At 40.1% G+C, this 15,539-nt stretch overlaps 1 pseudogene; it reads left to right on the top strand.

Moving 5' to 3' along the window:
• Positions 1-14,503: 14,503 nt before the first annotated feature.
• LOC108287499 overlaps positions 14,504-15,539 on the top strand; it is a 5,552-nt pseudogene continuing 4,516 nt past the window's right edge.

The following is a 15,539-nucleotide window of genomic DNA, read 5'->3' on the forward strand; positions in this document are numbered from 1 at the left end:
TTCCTTTTACTTCAGAAATTGAGCAGCTATGGACAATTTATTTTTTCCATAGTTAGAATATACTTTAGCTCTTTGTCAATGTTACGTGACTTTCTTCTGTGTCAAAACAACTTGACAGCAGATCAATAAGCCAGATCTGTGCAATCATCTTTTATACAGTCCTTTGGATAATCATGCTACCTCACAGTGCTAAAATGGAATAAAACACATAAAACCCAAATATTAATTTGTTGAGGGAAATGTTTAAAATAGTCTTAGATTCCTTCTTTAAATAATTCCATGATGGCTGGGTATGGTGGCACACATATCCTGTAATCCTAGCACTTTGGGAGGCCAAGGAGGGTGGATCACTTGAGGCCAGGAGTTAGAGATCAGCCTGGCCAACTCGCCGAAACCTCATCTCTACTAAGGATGCAAAAAATTAGCCTGGTGTGGTCCTGTGTGGCTGTAATCCCAGCTACTAAGGAGGCTGAGTTGGGAGAATTGCTTGAACCCAGAAGGCAGAGGTTGTAGTGAGCTGAGATTGCACCACTGCACTCCAGCCTGGATGACAGAGCAAGACTCTGTCTCAAAACAACAACAAAATAATAATAATTGTAATTCTACGATGGTCATTTCATGAAAAAAAAGTAGAATTTGTTTTCCAGTAATACATATTACTGTCAATAAACATTCCCAAATTTGCACACAGGAAATCATTGTTAACGCCTAATGCATAAGTAAAGAAACTAAAGAAACCTTCAAAACACTATTTTCTTAAAAGAAATAATTTTGACATTTTGACACCTGTCTTAATGCTATTTGACTAATTAAATTATGAGAATTACCTGGACTAGGATGGGCATGGTGGCTCACGCCTGTAATCCCAGCATTTTGGGAGGCTGAAGCTGGTGGATTACCTGAGGTCAGAAGACCACCCTGGCCAACACAGTGAAACCCCGCCTCTACTAAAAACACAAAAATACAAAATTAGCCGGGTGTGATGGCACACACCTGTAGCCCCAGCTACTCGGGTGGCTGAGACAGGAGAATCACTTGAACCCAGGAGGCAGAGGTTGCAGTGAGCCGAGGTCGAGTCACTGCACCTCAGCCTGGGCAAGATAGAGTGAGACTCTGTCTCAGAAAAAAAAAAAAAGAATTACCTGGACTAAATCAAGTCCAATTACCTGGACTAAACAATGAATACAAGTCAAAATGCATAAAGAGAAAGGAACACAGCCTTTGTCATCTACAGCCTTCCACCAAGGCAAGGCAAAAAAACAAAAATGAAATAAGTGAAGTGTGCATTTTCCAAGAAGAATCAACTTGGTCTAAGAGGGTAATAATAGCGGCATCAACAAAAAACATTTTTGGCATCATTAATTTTTTCTTTGAGTTTTTGTTCTATCTTTATAGGTAAGGAAGTTTTATTGGACCATCCTCCTGAAGAGAGACAACTAAACTGAAATAAAAGCTTAAAATAATATCTTTGTTTATTTAAAGGGTCCTGTAATATTATTATTGTGTGTTCATGGTTTTACATATACATTTCCATCCATGTTCTTGGAGCATAACTCCAATAGCTCTTGGTGCAATGTTGGAGCGCTTTAGGGTGCAGAAGGAGGCCTGCGAAAACAGAATCTCTCTCTCATCCTCTCCTGCCCTCCTTGCACCTGCTTTTTTTTTTCCCCCTCAAGTGAGAAATCAAATCTTCCTCTGTCTTTCTATCTTGGCGCTGGCCATCAAGGAATCTCTGACCTGTCTTGTCTGCTTGTGGGACATGAGACCCTCATTTCAGAAGCAATCTTGTTCCATACCCTAAAAGGAGTCCTATGCAGAGGGGCCAAAAGGAATCTGGACAGACAGGACTTACTGGGCTTCCCCTCCCAGATTATGAGTATTAGACCACACCTTTTTTGTCCAGTCACATTTCTACACAGTGGTCAGTCATGCCTATTCAATGACATCTCTATGAAAGGCCCAAGCAAGAGACCAGGGTTCAGAGAGCTTCTGGATAGCTGAATGTATGGAGCTTCCTAAAAGGTGGCCTATCCGGGGAGGACATGGAAGCTCCACGCCTCTTCTCCCCCTACCTTGTCTGCCTCTCTTCATCTGTATCATTTCCAACATCTTTTATAATAAACCAGTGAAAGTGAGTGTTTTCCTGGGTTATTTGCCCCACTTCAGCAAATTAATTGAACGAAAGAGGGAGCAATGGAAACCTCAACTTGAAGCTGGTTGGTCAGAAATTTTGGAGGCCTGGACTTGCAACTGACATCTGAAGTAGGGGCAGTCTTGTGGGAATGAATCTCCAACTTGTGGGATCTGATACTATCTCCAGGTAAACCCCAGCAGAATTGTAGAATGTATTGCTTGCTTAGTGGCAGGAAGAATGCCTCCACCCCAACTTGGTCACAGACATCTTCTGTGTTGATTGTTGTTGAGAGAGAGAATAGAAAAAGCACTTTCAGTTTGAGTGTGTTTTTTTCCACAGAGGTCCTTATTGTCTATAATTTACGAAGTAATTTAATGCTGTTATACGTTATATTTGTTTCACTTTCTTTTAAAACTCCCCATGCTAATTTGTCTCTTACAGTCAATATTTTGACTTATTCATGCTTACCAATTTCTTTGTTTTCCATTTCTTCTTCAGTCCCCTTTTGAATTTCCATAATCTTTTTTTCTAAAGTTCATTGTTTACTAGGTTTTTCTGCCTGGCTAGGACTTGTAAATAGCAAACACTTTCAGTTTTTATTTTAAAATATCTTTATTTCATCCTGACTGAAATAAGATTTTTAGCTGGGTATAGGTTCCTAGATTGAATAATTGCCCCTTAGCACTCTGAATACACTAACAAGGCCATTATCCTTGCCTTTAATGAGGAACCCGCTCTTAGTGGGTAAGTAGTCACCTCCAAAGTCAGACTGGGTCAAACCCGATTCCACCACTCACTTGCTGTGTGACTTGGAGCAAAGTCTACAATCTTTCTGTGACTCAGTTTTCCTATCTGTAAAATGGGGAGAAATCTAAAGCGTAGTGCATTGAGTTAAAGAGTCATACATGTGTAGTGTCTCAGACATAAAAAGCATTTGGCATTATTCTTATTTATTCACTCAGGATGAGATGCCTTCCTGTGTTTGAATTGTTGTTACACTGCTCCCAGAAACATCTTGATCCGATCATCTTGATTAGATGATTTTTCCCAGAAAAATATTGATTAGATCTGATTAGATGCAGCCAATAAGTGCCGTTCCCACCGAGACATCAAAATGTCCCATAAACCAACATACTGTGAGCAGATCTTCGCAGAGAAAACACTGAGTCCACTGAGCAGCAACACAGACACGAGGCTGAAGAGGAGGGAAGCTGGGAACCCCGTGCAGGCTGAGTGCCAGGACTAGCTCCTGGTCAGAACATCTCCTGGGGAAGGGGTGAGTAAATGGGGCAGCCCACTCTCCTCACATATTTCTGGGATCCCAGCTATAAGAGATCCTATGACCCCCATAGAAAGTTGAATTGGCAGGAGGATCTGCCCACAGAGTAGGCAGAGACAGAGCTCCAGTTTGCAGGGAACCCAGGGGGGGTTGTGTGCATGACAGCTGCAGAGGAAGGTGATTACAGGCGCCCATCCCCCAGGGCTCCCTATCTGACCTCAGCTTACCAGTGGGCCGAGAGAGAGCAGGACTATCTTTCCTGCGGGACTAGGGTGCACATGTTCTGCAGGACCCCCTCCCAGGGCCCCTCTCTGGTTGTTCCTGCAGGACTGTGTGCACAGTGCTGCCTCCGCTGCCCAGCCTGAGTTTTTTGCTAGCGACCCCGCCTGAATGCTTTCCAGGCAGCTTGGGAGTACTTCGGATCCCCCAGCACAGCTGGTGTCTGACCCCGAGGGGCCCAAAGACAGAGCCCAATGCCCCAAGGCTGCAGCACGCAGCTCAGGAGTGCTAAGCCGAGATCTGCGGCTGGTGCGCGAGCAGGCGAGGAGCCTCCACTCTGAGAACACCAAGAAGAGTGAGATGCAGCCCCGGGCCAGCACGGGATGAGGCGTGCCTCTCTCCACAGGCCCTTTCAGGGGAGGGTGTGGTCTGTCTGCAAGCCTTAGCCTCTGCGGAAGAGAGCCCCACAGCTCCGAACATCTAACAAAGAAAACGTAAGTGCAGCTCCGTGATTGGAGGGGGCTTCCCTAAGGCCCAGAAGAGGACTTGGTGAAAGGATCATCTGTCTCCTCTGAACTATGGAGCATGGCTGCGAATAAAAAAGACGAAAGAGTCAGTGCTGGGAGCCTGCAGCCATTACTCAAGCGCCATCTACTGGTTTGCAGTCAAAATTACAATGCCAAAAATATTCTGCCACTACACAGCACCTATAAAACCCAGAGCAGGAATCTAGCCACAAATAAACATCCCATACAGAGCCTTGGCCCTCTGAAAGCACCAGAAATGAAGCCAATTGACCATACTCAACGTTTACCACGGTTAATCCCTCAAGGGAAATGAATAATATAAAAACAAAAAGACAAAGGAACACCAGCCCTCTCAAAAGAGTCAGCATAAGAACTCTGGCAATTCAAAAAGTCAGAATGTCCCCTTATCTTCAAATAAGCAAGCTAGCTCCCCAGAAATGTCTGAAATGACAGGCATAGAATTCAGAGTCTGGACAGCAAAAAAAGCTCATCATGATTCAAGATACAGTAGAAACCCAATCCAAGGAATCTAGTAAAACAACTCAAGAGTTGAAAGACAAAATTGCCATTTTTAGAAAGAACCAAACTGAACTGGAGTTGAAAAATTCACTAAAAATTTTTTCATAATGCAGTTGGAAGCATTAACAGAGGAATAGATCAAGCTGTGGAATCTCAGAGCTCAAAAACTGATTCTTCAAATCAATTCAGACAAAACTAAAGAAAAATTTTTTTAAAGTATACAAATCTTTAGAGAAGTATAGCATGATGTAGGACTCACTGGCATTCCTGGAGAGAAAAAGAGACAGTAAGCAGCTTGGAAAACACATTTGAGGACATAGTCCATGGAAAGTTTCCTAATCCCGCTAGAGAGGTTGAGATGCAAATTCAAGAAATACAGAGACACTCTGTGAGATACAAGATCCCTAAGGCATGCTATAATATTCACCAAGGTCACCATTAAAGAAATAATCTTAAAGGCAGCTAGAGAAAAGTCAGGTTACTTACAAAGGGAACCCCATCAGGCTAGCAGTAGACCTCTCAGCAGAAACATCACAAGCCAGAAAAAATTGGGTACTTATTTTTATCATCCATAAACAAAAGAAATTCTGACCATGAATTTCCTATCCTGTCAAAGGATTAAGTTTCATGAGCAAAAGAGAAATAAAATTATTTCCAGATAAGCAAATGCTAAAGGAATGCATTAGCAGTAGACCAGACTTACAAGAAGTCTTTAAGGGAGTGGTAAACATGGAAATGAAAGAACACCTGCTACCACAAAAACACATTTAAGCATATAACCCAAAGACACTACAAAGCCACTACACAATGAAGTCTGCAAAACACCCAGCTAACAACACAATGACAGGATCAAAATCTAACATATCAGTGCTAACATTGAACGTAAACGCTCTAAATGCACCATTCAAAAGGCATGAACTGGCAAGTTGGAAAAAACACAAGACTCAAATGTCTGTTGTCTTCAAGAGACTCATCTTACATGTGATGACATTGAGAGGCTCAAAGTAAAGAGGTGGAAAAAGATTTATCATGCAAATGGAAAACAAAAAAGGGCAGGAGTTGCTATTCTTATATCAGATAAAACAGACTTTAAAACAACAACAATCAAGAAGAATAAAGAAGAGCATTACATAATGATGAAGGGTTCAATTCAACAAGAAGACTTAACTAAACTAAACATATATGCACCTAGCACTGGAACACACAGATTCATAAAACAAGACCTTCTTGACCTGCAAAAAGGCTTAGATAGCCACACAGTGATAGTGGGAGGCTTCAACACCTCGCTGACAGCATTTGACAGATTATTAATGCAGAAAACTAACCAAGAAATTTAGGACTTAAACTCAACACTTGAACAATTGGACCTAAAAGACATCCACAGAATGCTCCACTCTACAACTATGGAATATAAATTGTTCTCATCTCCACATATAATATATTCTAAGATCAACAATGTGCCCAGCCATTAAGCAAATCTCAATAAATTCAAAAAAATTGAAATCATACCAAGCACACTCTCTAACTACAGTGCAAGAAAAATAGAAATCAACCAAGATCTTTCATAACTACACAGATTACACAGAAATTGAACAACTTGTTTCTGAATGACTTTTGGGTGAAGAGTGAAATTAAGGCAGAAATAAAAATATATATATTTGAAACTATTTAAGACTTACCAAAATCTTTAGGCTATGACTAAAACAGTGTTAAGGTAAAAGTTTATAATCCTAAATGCCTACATCAGTAAGTTAGAAAGATCTCAAATTAACAACCTAACATTGTATCTGAAGAAACTAGAATAAAAAAGAACACACCAACCCCAAAGCTAGCAGAAGAAAAAAAAATAACTAAATCAGAAAAGAACTAAACAAAATTGAGGCACAAAAATGCATACCAAAGATCAATAAAACCAAAAGTTGTTTTTTCAAAAGAATAAATAAGATCGATAGACTGCTAATTAGATTAACAACAACAAAAAAAACTTCAAAGAAACACAATCCAAAATGATAAAGATGGCATTACAACTGTTCCCACAGAAATGTAGAAGATCCTCAGACTATTATGAACACCTCTATGTACACAAATTGGAAAATCTAGAGGAAATGTAAAAATTCCTGGAAACACACAACACCCCAAGGTGAACCAGGAAGAGAGCAACAATCATGGACAGACCAATAACAAGTTCCAAAATTGAATTAGCAATAAAAAAAAAAAAAAATACCTGCTAACCAAAACAAAGCCCTGGATTAGATGGATTCACAACTGAATCCTACCAGATGTACAACAAACTGGTACCAATCCTATTGAAGCTATTCCAAAAAATTGAGAAGGGCTTCCTCCTTAACTTATTCTACAAAGCCAGCAACATCCTGATACCAAAATCTGGCAGAGACCCAACAACAAAAAAAGCAACTTCAGGCCAATATTCCTGAGGAAAAAAAAAAAAAAATTCTCAACAAAATACTAGTAAACCATATCTAGCAGCACATCAAAAGTTAACTCACCACCACAAAGTAGGCTTTATTTCTGAGATGCAAGACTGTTTCGACATATGCAAATCAATAAATGTGATTTACCACATGAAACGATATGATCATCTAAATAGATAGAAACAAAGCTCCTGACAAAATTCAATATCCTTCATGATAAAAAACAAAAACAAACAAAAAAAATGCCTTGACAAACTTAGCATCAAAGGAACATAATCCACAGCCAACATTATATTGAACAGGCAAAAGCTGAAGCCATTCCCCTTGAGAACAAGCACAAGACAAGGATGTCCACCCTCCACACACCTATTCAACATAGTTTTGGAAATCCTAAGCAGAGCAATCAGGCAATAGAAAGAAATAAAAGGTATCCCAATAGTGGAAGAAGGAGCCAAACTATTTCTCTATTATTCTCTTTCTACTATTAAAGATTTAAATGTAATCATATACAGATATGATTCTATATCTAGAAAACCCTAAAGACTCTGCCAAAAGGCTCCTGGAACTGATAAACAACTTCAGTAAAGTTTCAGAACACAAAGTCAATGCACAAAAATCAGTAGCATTTATACACCAATAACATTCTAGCCGAGAGCCAAATCAAGAACACAATCTCATTTACAATAGCCTCACACAGAAAAAGAAATACCTAGGAATAAATCTACCCAAAGAGCTGAAAGATCTCTACAAGGAGAACTATAAAACACTGCTGAAAGAAATCAGAGATGACACAAATAAATGGGAAAACATTCCATGTCCATGGATTGGAACAATCAATATTATTAAAATGGCCATACTTCCCAAGGCAATTTACAGATTCAATATTATTATCAAACTACCAATATCATTTTTCTCAAAATTAGAAAAAGCTATCCTAAAATTTATATGGAACCAATAAAGAGCCTGAATAGCCAAAGCAATCCTAAGCAAAAAGAACAAAACCAGAGGCATCACATTACTTGACTTCAAACTTTATATGCCAATGCTGTTTTGGTTATGTATCCTTATAATATATAAGGATATAGTATATAAATATATAGTGTATAAGGATACATAACCAAAACAGCATTGGCACATAAACCAATGAAACAGAATAGAGAATCCAGAAATAAACCCACACACTTAACAACCACCTGATCTCCAACAAACTCAACAAAAATAAGCAATTAGGAAAAGACTGTCTTTCAATAAATAGCGCTGGGATAACTGACTATCAACATGCAGAAGAATGAAACTAGACCCCTACCTATCTCTATATACAAAAATTAGCTCAAAATGGATTAAAGATTTAAATGTAAGACCTCAAAATCCTATAAAAAATCCTACAAGAAAACCTAGGAAATACCCTTGTCGACATTGGTTTTGGCAAAGAATGTGTGGCTAAGTCTCCAAAAGCAATTGCAACAAAAACGAATGTTAATGAGACTTAATTAAACTAAATAACTTCTGCACAACAAGAGGAACTACCAATGGCCAGGCGCAGTGGCTCAAGCCTGTAATCCCAGCACTTTGGGAGGTCGAGGTGGGTGGATCACGAGGTCAAGAGATCGAGACCATCCTGGTCAACACAGTGAAACCCCGTCTCTACTAAAAATGCAAAACATTAGCTGGGCATGGTGGCGCGTGCCTGTAATCCCAGCTACGCAGGAAGCTGAGGCAGGAGAATTGCCTGAACCCAGGAGGCGGAGGTTGCGGTGAGCCGAGATCGCGCCATTGCACTCCAGCCTGGGTAACGAGAGCGAAACTCCGTCCCAAAAAAAAAAAAAAAAGAGGAACTACCAAATACATAAGCAAACAACCTACAGAATGGGAGAAAATATTTGCAAACTATGCATTTAAGCAAGGTCAAATATCCAGAATCTATAAGGAACTTAACTGAACAAACAAAAATCAAATAACCTCTTTAAAATGTGGGCAAGAAGATGAACAGAAACTTCTCAAAATAAGATTTACAAGCAGCCGAGAAACATATTTTAAAATGTTCATCATTAATTATCAGAGAAATGCAAATCAAAACCACAATGAGATACCATCTTACAACAGTCGGAATGGCTTTTGTTAAAAAGTCTAAAAATAACAGATGCTGGCAAAGCTGTGGGGAAAAAAAGGAACATTTATACACTGTTGGAGGGAAGGTAAGTTGGCCCAGCCACTGCAGCGAGTGGTTTGGAGATTTCTCAAAGAACTAAAAGTTGAGCTACCAATAAACCTAGCAATCCCATTACTTGGTATATACTCAAAGGAAAGTAAATCATTCTACCAAAAGGACACATGCACCTGTATGTTCACTGCAGCACTACACACAATAGAAAAAACATGGAATCAACCCAGGTGCCCATCAACGTGGATTGGATAAAGAAAATGTGGCACATATACAACACAGTGATAAAAAAGAATAAAATCCTGTGAACTAATGCAGAAACAGAACATCAAATACCATATTTTTTCACTTATAAGTGGGAGCTAAGCATTGGGTACACACAGACATAAAATGGGAACGATAGACACTGGAGATTACTAGAATGGGGAGAGAAGGATAGGGGCATGTGTTAAAAAAAACTACCTATTGGATACTCTGCTCATTACCAGGGTAGTGGCTTCAGTCATACCGCAAACCTCAGCATCACACAATGTAATACCTTTGTAACAATCCTATCTATGAACCTGATGATGCTAAAAGTTGAAAAAGTAAAAAGAAAAATCATTATTAGCATCTCTTCAAATATTGGCTTTCTTTCATTTTTTTCTATGGAAACTCCTAATTAATGTATGATCGCCTTCCTCACTGCAATCACGATGCAGCAACCTCTCCTATTTTTTATGTCTTTACTTATATGTGCTGTATTTTAGGTAATTTCCTTAGGACTACTCTCGGTTCACTAATTTTTTCAGTTTTGAGTAATCTGTGGCTTACCCCATTAGTTTTTGTTGTTGTCGTTGTTGATTTTAAAGATGTAGATTTTCAGGTCTTTATTAGTCAAGGTTCTCAGAGAATCAAAACTAATAGAATATACATATACATATACATATGAAACTTAATTGAACAAGCCAAAAAAAACCGATTAAAATGTGGGCATAGGACATGAACAGACTTTTCTCAAAAGATTAACAAGAGGCTAAAGAACATAGGAAAAGTGCTCATCATCACTAATCAGCCGAGAAATGCAAATCAAAACCACAATGAGATACCACCTCACAACACTCAGAATGGCTTTTGTTAAGAAGTCAAAAAATAGCAGAAGGTGAAGCTGTGGTGAAAAGGTACACTTATACACTGTTGGGGGAAATGTAAATTGGTTCAGCCACTGGATCAATTATATATGTAGGCAGAAAGAGGGAAAGAGAGATAATAGGAGGTTTATTCTGAAAATTGATTCATGCAATTATGGTGACTGAGAAGTCTCACAATTTGTTTTCTGCAAGCTGGAGAACCAGGAAAGATAATGGTGGAATTGAGTCTGAGTCCAGAGCCTGAGAACTGGATAAACCAACGCTGTAATTCCCGGAGTCTGAAGGCTCACGAACCCAGGAGCTTTGATGTTCAGGCGCAGAAGATGGATATTTTAACTCAAGATGAGAGAGAGAATTTAATTTGCCCTTCCTCTCTCAGTCTCTTTATTATTTTTCTTTTTTTTTCTTTTCTTTTCTTTTCTTTTCTTTTCTTTTCTTAAGATGGAGTGTCACTCTGTCGCCCAGGCTGGAGTGCAGTGGCCTGATCTTGGCTCACTGCAACCTCCACCTCCCGGATTCAAGGGATTCTTCTGCCTCAGCCTCCCGAGTAGCTGGGACTACAGCCATGTGCCATCATGCCCGGATTTTTGTATTTTTAGTAGAGACAGGGTTTCACCATGTTAGCCAGGCTGGTCTCAAACTCCTGACCTTGTTATGCACCAGCCTCAGCCTCCCAAAATGCTGGGATTACAGGCGTGAGCCACCACACCCAGCTGTCTCTTTATTCTATATGAGCCCTCAATGGATTGAATAATCCCTGACCACATGGGAGAGAGCAGATCTTCTTTGTCTACTGGTTTAAATGCTAATCTCTCCCAGAAACACCCACATAGACACACCTAGAAATCATGGTGACATGATTTCTGGGCATTCCTTGGCCCAGTCAAATTGACACAGACAATTAATCATCACAAGGCCTGTAAATTCTATTTGTTTTATTTTCAAATATGCCTGTCTTTTTCTCAGTATTCTGTTATTTCCCTGTGAGTATAGAACTTTATTTATCTGTTTAATCATTATAAACATACTAACCCTCTTTTTGAGGATTATTCTGTTATCTTAAGTTTTCGGGTGTTAATTCTCCTCCTGTTTCTGATGCTCCGTCCTAGTAAACTGCTTCCTTATGTGATTTGTAATTTTTCCAGTGAGAAACTCCAGTTCTGGCTTTTTCTATGGGAGTTCCAAGTACCCTCGTATTAAAAATGTTTGCTTTGCTTCTGCTCCATCCTTTGTATTTTTCTGGGATTGAATTTTCTATTACTACTTTTCAGCTTCTAGATTCTTGAGTCCATGCTTAATGTAAATTTAGATTCTATACGTATGCTTGAAACTGGGTTCTTATGGGTGGCTTTTTGCCTTGCTGGAGTCCTGGGCAGATACATGCCTCCTTGAAGAATGGTATAAAGACCAAACGCACCCGCCCTAAAGACTGCCTGGTTCCAATCTTCACTTGACTTAGTAATAGTACTGAACCTCGGGCATAGTGTACAAAAAATAAATCTCCTGACTCAGTCACCCTGTCGAGATTAACTTCTTAGTAAAAAGGGACCAGAAAATTCCACATACCAGTACAGAAAAATGGCAGTAATAGTTAAAACATATACCACATAATATGCACTCTATACTGTTCTAAAGTTTTGCCTATATTATCTCATTTAATCCTTATGAAATCTTACAAAGTAGGTATAATTATTAATTTCATTTTACAGATAAGGAAATTGAGTCATGGGCAGTTGGGTTTTGGTTTTCTTTTGTTTTGACTTTTTATTTTTACAATATGCCTGAGGCTTAGTGGATTGTCTTTCTGTTTTTTCCACATTCAATTCTCTGTGTATCTCTGTGTGTGTGTGTGTGTGTGTGTGTGTGTGTATTCTTTTTCTGTACCAGAAAAGGCCTGGGGGAATGGTTGAGGCAGGAGGTAATAAGTGGGGAGGTGGGGCAGGGGGTGCCATTTACCCTAGTACAGTCTGCTCTGTTATCAGTATCCAAAGTGTGCAGTTGAGTTCTGAACACTCCGTCCACTCACAGCCATTAATTGCAAAGGCTCATCTTGCAACATCACACATTCTTTCTACCCTGATGCCTTTGGAGATTGTACTCGGATTTTTAAAGGCTTATAGACAACCTGTGGCTATCTCTACAGCACATCACCCCTCTGAGCTGAAAGCTCTTGTTTTTATATTAATCAAAATAGAAACCACTACAATCAGCTGAAAGCTCTTATAATCTGTAAGACATGAGGCGATCAAAGCAGATAAAAGTAGGCATGTTACCCCAAGTCACATCTGAAGCCCTGAGTCTCTTCCCAAATACCTTGTCTTAATGATTAAAAAAAAAAAAAAAGACAATCTTCCTAGGTTCACTAGAATTATTATAAATTATGGGAGGAAAAAATACTATAATGTATTCATCAAAAACATTTTGCTTGGAAGTTCAAAGAAATGAGGCAAACTGGAAGTTTTTTCTTATCTACCCAGTTTTTATTGTCTATAGCATGTAAAAGGAAATAAAAAAGATAACTGGGAAGAAAATCGTTGTTAATAAAATTTAACCATCTTTTATTTAAACTGATAGAATTTAAAAATTGATCATACGGTCTGCTATGATTTTCTAAACCATTACTCCGGTAGCTGTAAAGCTATAGTGAATAGGACAGGTTGTGACACAGCCCAAGGTTTCCCTGCATTCTCCCATCCCAAGCACCTGGTGACAAAAGTTCATAGCAGCAGACACGGGACAGACTGGGGAGGGGAAGGAGTCTCCAGTTAGAAAAGGCATCTCCACTGAGAACCACTGCCCCAATCAGAACTAAATGTGGGACCTCTGTTTCCTCTTTGTGTCAGGATGCAGGTTGTTCAACCCTAATGGGCCTCAGGTTCCTCGTTTGTGAAATGTGGGCTAATCTAAGTGTTTGTCAGCCACCTTTGTACACCTACAGCAATAGGCCACAATTCCTCCTCCCCTTCTTCTCCTTCTTCCTCCTCTTCTCTGAGACAGGGTCTTGCTCTGTTGCCCAGGCTGGTGTGCAGTGGTTCAATCATGGCTCACTGCAGCCTTGACCTCCTGGGCTCAAGTGACACTCTCACCTCAGCCTCCCAAGTAGCTGGGACTACAAGCACATGTCACCACACCTGGCTAATTTTTGTATTTTTTATACAGATGGGATCTTCCTATGTTGCTCACACTTATCTTGAACTCCTAGGCTCAAGCAATCCACCAGCCTCAGCCTCCCAAGGTGCTGGGATTACAGGAATGTAATCCTCGATGTCTAAACTAAGATAGTTTCAGCCCCCACCCAAATACAGCAAGGAATACAGCATGCTGGCTCCCACCCCAAACGGCTCCAAAGGTAAGCGGGACCTTATGCTTCTCCTGGTGACCTGCTCAGATTTCTGTGATCCACGGACCCTTCAATCCCACTCCCATCTTGCCCCCTGCCGTTTTGTCATCTCTTCATCCTCACTAGCCCAACACATACAGCAACTCCTTTTTCTTTTAATTTCCCGAAACCACCACAGTGACAGCCTTCTGAATATATCAAACCATATTTTGAAGGTTTAAGAAAAAAGGAGACTTACGGTGATGGGGGTTGGGGGTGCACTCTCACATGGTCTAAATTTGAATTTTAGACATTGCTGTCCTCAAGAGTCCCTCAGCCATCTTTGATCATGGAATGTTCTCCCTGGCTGTTTTTTCTCTTTGGGTACCCTCACATTTCCATCATGTGGCTCAAAACCAGCTCTCTATTTATCTTCCTTCTGCACCCAGCCTTCAAGTTCCCACAGTCTCTAGTCATTTTCATACAAAGCAGTTTCTCCTCTCCATCCCTTACCCTGAACTTGCTGAAACTTACATTCTAACAAAAGAAAGTCATAAAGATGCTTTGAAAATAAAGGGCCAACTATTTCCCCCTCTTTCCTAGCCCTAATCCTGAACACAGGAGAAGCTGTGACATCAGTCTTTACAGAATGACATCTCTAGAAGTAGTTCCATCACTCATCAATGTCTTAAAGAAGAGTGCAGTATAAAGGCTCATTACTCACCCTCACTCACCACTGATGACCTGCCTCACCGCGCCGTATTCTGCCGCCGCCCTGCAGAAATGCTTCGGTTACCCACAGTCTTTTGCCCGCTGAGACCGGCGTCCAGGGTGCTGGCTCCTTATCTCACTTGGAGATAAGGACGTAAAATTTGTTGCAGATGCCTGAGCCTTAGTGCTTCAAGGTGTAGACCTTTTAGCCGATGCCGTAGATGTTACAATGGGGCCAAAGGGAAGAAGAGTGATTATTGAACAGAGCTGGGGAAATCCTAAAGTAACAAAAGATGATGTGACTGTTGAAAAGTCAATTGACTTATAGAATAAATATAAAAATATTGGCGATAAACTTGTTCAAGATGTGGCCAATAACATAAATGAAGCGGCTGGGGATGGCACTACCACTGCTACTGTACTGGCACGCTCTATTGCCAAGGAAGCCTTCGAGAAGATTAGCACAGGTGCTAATCCTGTGGAAATCAGGACAGGTGCGATGTTAGCTGTTGATGTTGTAATTGCTGAACTTAAAAGGCAGGCTAACCTGTTGCACAGGTGGCTACAATTTCTGCAAATGGAGACAAACAGAATTGGCAATATCATCACTGATGCAACGAAAAAGGTTGGAAGAAAGGGTGTCATCACAGTAAAGGATGAAAAAAAACTGAATGGTGAACTTGAAATTATTGAAAGCATGAAGTTTGGTTGAGGCTACATTTCTCCATACTTTATTAACACATCACAAGGTCAGAAATGAGAATTGCAGGATGCCTGTGTTCTATTCAGTGAAAGAAAATCCAGTCCATTGTACCTGCTCTTGAAATTGCCGATGCTCACCATAAGTCTTTGGTCATAATCACTGAAGATGTTGATGAAGAAGCTCTAAGTACACTCGTCTTCAATAGGCTAAAGGTTGGTCTTCAGGTTGTGGCAGTCAAGGCTCCAGGGTATGGTGACAATAGAAAGAACCAGCTTAACGATACGGCTGTTGTTACTGGTGGTGCAGTGTTTGGAGAGGAAGGGCTGACCCTAAATCTTGAAGATGTTTAGCCTTGTGAATTAGGAAAAGCTGGAGAGGTCATTTTTTTTTTTTTTTTTTTTTTTT

The sequence above is a fragment of the Cebus imitator genome, unplaced genomic scaffold (genome assembly GCF_001604975.1).
Source record: "Cebus imitator isolate Cc_AM_T3 unplaced genomic scaffold, Cebus_imitator-1.0 Scaffold345, whole genome shotgun sequence".
Classification (NCBI taxonomy): Eukaryota; Metazoa; Chordata; class Mammalia; order Primates; family Cebidae; genus Cebus; species Cebus imitator.